Source organism: Cephus cinctus, unplaced genomic scaffold, assembly GCF_000341935.2.
Source record: "Cephus cinctus unplaced genomic scaffold, Ccin1 Ccin1_scaffold0566, whole genome shotgun sequence".
Lineage (NCBI taxonomy): Eukaryota > Metazoa > Arthropoda > Insecta > Hymenoptera > Cephidae > Cephus > Cephus cinctus.
In genome coordinates, this window is record NW_014333218.1 from 226493 (window position 1) to 232233 (window position 5741).

General features: G+C 49.4%; 1 protein-coding gene across 3 annotated transcripts in view; it reads right to left on the minus strand.

Moving 5' to 3' along the window:
• The window catches only part of LOC107268593 (teneurin-a), a 233321-nt gene that overhangs the window by 221522 nt on the left and 6058 nt on the right, over positions 1 to 5741 (minus strand). The window lies entirely within an intron of this gene.

A 5741-nucleotide genomic window follows, 5' to 3' on the forward strand; every position in this document is an offset into this window, starting at 1 on the left:
CCCCCCCTCGCCCCCGGATGAGTAGGACGACTCTTCTAGGTCCACCGCTCTATTTTACCCCCAGGGTGATCGACGACTAGAGTGCTACGACGACGACAATCGAGACCAGAAGAACAGAGTGCGACGGTATCACTTCACCGGTACCATTACCAATTCCCCTAGTTATACCCTGTGTCTCTACTAGTTTTCAGCGATTTTCCCGCACGCTCGATCTCACCGACGGCTATTCGGAGCACGTGACGCTCAAACTTTCTTTCCTCGACTATTATCGTATCTCTCTCTCTCTCTCCCCTCTCTTCCACCCCCTTTCACCCCAGGAACCCTCTCTGCGAATACAACCCTTGGTCTCTTATCGTTTCCTCGGCTATAATACACACTGTAGCGCTACCTGCTGCAGGATACTCGATCGATTCCCGTTTATAACGAGGTAGCAGCGACCATACTGCAATTACGGTACATGGTCAGACGTCATTTCGACGTAGCGGACGACAGTCAATTGTTTCTAACGACTGTAATCGTCAGGCCATCGCTAGATCCCGATCTCGTCAGTTTATAGGCTTTCCGAACGAACGCGTGATAATTCTCTCCGCAGTTTTTTCTTCGGTCTTTCGGTCCAGACGCAGGTAGATCGATGATCCCCTGGGCAGAAGCATTTTTTTTTTTTTGAGTTTCTCTGAAAATTTCAATGATTCAACAGCAGATCGAGAGTATAGCTAAAAACAAAGTCAACGTCACTTTTTCACCATTTAGCATAAAGATCCATGTCGAATCTCGAAAATATCTCGAAATCACGTCACCGCATTTCCGCAATGCCGATTGGTCGTCGCTGTCGTCACTTACCAAGCACGAATCGCTCAACGGGTTCAGGCGATGCAATCCAACAGACTGCATTTACTTGCGCGATCACTTAAGATATAATTCGTTCATCTCCCATGGGATGCTGGGGTCCATGGGTACAAGGTAAGACCTTCAGTGATTGAAATCCAAGTCGAAGCTATGTTAGCTATTCCGAGTACGTGGATATCGGGGGCGGCAGATTTGAAAAACTAATGCCAGGGCCGTACCCTCGTAGCGTGCTACCCATTAATACGACGCCGACTGCACTTTCCTCGTGACGAAAGACGACGCCGAAGAATCCGGCTAATAGTCGAGGATATCTAATCGTCTTCTGGTACCCGATCGTTCTCCCTCCGCAGCATCCCTTACGATCTGGACCATCCGTGGATCGAACTCTAGAAATTTATCTTTCACCTTGGTACCACGTGTAAGATCGTGCATACGGCTAGACACACCTCCCGATATATGTACTCGTACGTGTATCGATATTTAACATACGATAGATTTACGAAATTAGACGTTGATAAGAAGTTGGCGTTATCAGTGGGATGATCGCAGGATTAAATAGAGGCGCATCCTGAAGAATCCGGCTAATAGTAGAGGATATCTAATCGTCTTCTGTTAGCCAATCGTTCTCCCTCCGCAGCATCCCTTACGATCTGGACCATCCGTGGATCGAACTCTAGAAATTTATCTTTCACCTTGGTACCACGTGTAAGATCGTGCATACGGCTAGACACACCTCCCGATATATGTACTCGTACGTGTATCGATATTTAACATACGATAGATTTACGAAATTAGACGTTGATAAGAAGTTGGCGTTATCAGTGGGATGATCGCAGGATTAAATAGAGGCGCATCCTGAAGAATCCGGTTAATAGTAGATATTTAACGTACAGCAGATTTACGGAATTAGAAGTTCATACGAAGTCGGCGTTATCAGTGGGATGATCGCAGGATTAAGTAAAGGCGCATCCAGAACTCGACGAAGGCGAGAAAGCAGCTGCAGGGGCTCCCGGGCAAAGTTATTTAATAACAGCGCATAACTCCGACGCAACGTACGAGAAGAGTGACGTCATGGTGAGACGAGGTGGGGGGGTGAAGGGGGAGGGGGGGCAAGACGCGTAGATGATATCACGTGATACAAAGTCAAAAATGGCGAATCGCAAGACTACGAAGATAAAAAACGGCCCACGTACCACTTGGTCTGGAGGTTATAGTGGAGACCTTTTCTTTTTGTTTTTTTTTGTCTTTGAAACAAAATCCTGTATAAAATATTTCAACAAGGGATGCTGAGGATTTACCCCGGGGTAGGTATACCAACCCCGTCCTCGATCCATGGTCACAGGATGATAACGAAATCAGTGCTGTCCCACCAGTACCGGTGCCATTTGACCTTGACCAGGTCCACTGGATGGAGAAGACGATAGACCACGGAACCACGGGGAGCAGAGAAGCTATTGAGCCGGGGCGAGTGGAGATCGCGAGGGTTGGGTAGCTGTCGAAGGGATGACTTGATGGAAGATTCGGATAGAAATACGTGATGCAAATACAAAGAAGGTTCGACCCAGGGAATCTGCGTCGGGATCTGGACCCTTTTTCTTCCCAAACAGTTCGCTCGATGCCCTGGGCACCGTGAACCTGTTTCACGAAGTCCCGTGCATGACGCGAAGGTCAAAGGGCAGACCAGAGTCTGGCTGAGATGATCTGGGAACAACCTGAACCAAGTCTCGTTAGGTGGCAACGGGGGAAAAAAAAAGGGGGGGAACCCAATCTGTTAGACCATAAGGGTCGACAGAGTCCAAGGAAAGGAGTGATCATTTTCATCTCACTTGTTTGGTTGACCCATGAACCTCTTAGCCTCGAACCATGAATGATTGATCACGTCGTTCGACCTACCTACTTGCACGAGGACAGCTAAATCGACGGTGGCGTGAGCGCAGACCCCATGCTGCTCGGTTACCCACCTTACCTGCACCCCGTGTACCGTCGGCTACGACGACCCGGTCCATTTCCGGTATAAATAAAAATTTGCCTCCCGCGCTTCGAACCACCCCCCGAGGACATAAATTTACGGAATTTATTTGGCACCTTGCGGGACTTTTCAATTCCATCGAAATGCGACTCGGACGGGGACCCCGTGACCCTGAGGTCGCGTAACGTCCAAAGACCCGGTGGATGGCTGACAGCCGGAGAAAAGAGTGAAACGGCTAATTCGCTTCTACGTCGATATTTTATAGCACCCAGAGCCCCGTCGAATCGTTTTCCACCGTTGGTCCTGCCAAGCCGCCATTTTTGCTCGACCGCGAATTATCCTAGTTTAGCACCGGGTCGTGCTCAGCCTGCGAATTATTCGATTACCTACTAGGCTCCTCTCCTGCCGCCCCTTCGGCGCTCGGCAAGTGGATAGAACCAGTGACCTGTCGACCTCACAGCCGCACCCTGTACAACCCTTAGCTCGCCCTTAGTAAACTGTATATTGGCCTCGAGCGCCTCTCCCACCCTTAACCTTAACACCCTTAAATCGTCGCATTATTACCACGGGCTTCTTAGCGGGCATCGAATCGTCGGTTAGATCCGACCCGGCGAATGGACCGAGTCCGGAATCTGCAATTCGCAACGTAACCAAAAAATTGAAAATCGCGCGACTGTCGAAAGATTCGCTGAATTGAAAAGCAAAAACGGCAAAAAAAAAACAGAGCACCCCAAAGCAAGGGAAAAAAAAAAACAAGAAAAATGTTGAACTCAGAAAAAAAAAATTTTATGACAATCCTCAAAAAAAATCTCTAACGACAAACTAACGATTACCATTATCGTACAGCATCCTAATTTTGGACAGTCCCTCTCAAAACGAATCAGCATCCACATTCGATCCGCCTCGAATTCTTCGTATCTCCGACGGGACTCAAAGTTTCGTCTCGCATCGCCGCGCGTCAAAGACCGACGAAGCCCAAGGAGCGTCGCGAGGCGTGCCCGGCTTTCCAAATTAACGAAGCGTCGCGACGCCGATAGACGTGCGAACGAACCCCCGTCGGTACGACGAATAGCTCAGGGATTGGATAGCGCTATCTCCGATAGCCGGGATATATGATAAAGGGAGGCCCCCGTCCCGCTTGTTATGCATGATGTTGTGGGACACGAAGCTGCCCACCCACCCACCCACCCACCCACCTTCTACGTGTCTTCGTTATGCAACTCCCATACACATCCCAGGTATATTCACCCCCTATATTATCTCTCACGTTATCTCCGTATATAATATGCACATATATTGCTACCGAGCGTATATTGCCAATCGTTCCGGCCAATCCCATTTCACCGTATCGATAGATCGATCGATCGATCGATCGATCAGCGCATTACCAATTGGACAATGCACAACGATCAATGCCATCTCCGGGAAATTACCATCGGATGCCCATTGCCGCCGTGTGAACGTGGCTTAAGACTCGAATGAGATAAAAACGAAATTTCCCAAAAAAAAAAAAATAAAATAAACAAAAATTTACCCCGAAAAAAAAAGAAGATTAACGACATAAAAAATAAATTCACCTCCGCGTCAACCTCCAAGAAATACATTGCCGAGCCAAAAGCGCCGTCGATCAACAAGTCACCCCCTTATACAGGGTGACGACGAATTCGCTATCGCTCGTAACTTACGTCATTAATGAAAGTAATATCAACAACGAAGACGATAACCCTCTTGGGACGAATATGGATAATCGATAGAGCAAGAGGTCTCACACCTAGCTGAAGCGTCCCAACCTAGACGTCGTCCCCCCCCTGCTCCCAACCCCCCCGGGCCTACAAACCGGAAGCGCCTATCGACGCGCGTAATCGCTACGTGAATTGCGTACGTCCCGACGTGAGCTTGCATATGACGAAACTTGTAAATTGTACCAGCCAGGACGCGGCCAGGAAGTTGTTGCTCCTCGTCGTACGAAATCCTGAAGTCACGAACCGGAAACCCAAGAGATCGCGTCGGCCGATCGACCCGGGACGAAACTTTCCGTCACGCGGCAAAGTGGATACAAACTGAGGTATCCGCGTAATTTACCAAGTAAACGACACGACGGCATTGCCATACGAATATCCCCGGTCTTACGCAATTTGTATACCCGGCCCATTCGATTATAATGAACAATGCAGGGAAAATTTAACGAAGGACAATGACGCCGAGGATTACGCGTTACAATATGCAAGGATAATCTCGAACAAAGACGCGCATCAGCCAGGTTCCCATGGTGTCTCTCCCCGGGAAGCGGGGGGGGTCTGGTTTATTAGGGTTGTCGGTCCTGCGTACTTCCGTGGGTCCTACGTGGGGTCCGCGAGACGTCGGTGTCGCGGGGATCCAAGGCGACGCCACGGACGGCCTAGAGGGGATGGGGGTCGACCCGGTACAATGCATATATCGGTATTGTGTAGACGCCGGGCGTCTATGCATATCGCGACGTCGTATTAAAATGCATAGACGCCTGCGAGCAGTGTATTACCGGCGTCGGGGGAATTATTGGAAACGACCCGGTACCATCCATACACAGGACATCGGAACGCGGTAGCTGATAAGATCGACTCGGCGGGTTCGCACCGCGAGATTGGAAATGTGTAAAAAAAAAAAAAAAGAAAAAAAAATACAAAGAAAGTTATCTCTCTCTCGACAACCCGTCCCAGTCGTAATCCCAGAGGGTCGCATGAGCCAGCACGAGAATGAGGGCTGAACGTGCCGTAAGCAGTTAGCGATGGTTAACGGGTCGCCAACGTGCGGCGGGCTGGGCCCGGGAGATGCAAAAGCGACAGGGTCGGGGTGGAACGATAAAGAGTGGAATACACGAGATGCCAGGGAATAAAGTGGGAGAAGGGTACTACCGACGTAATTACACACACTGTACGCTCTACGCTAA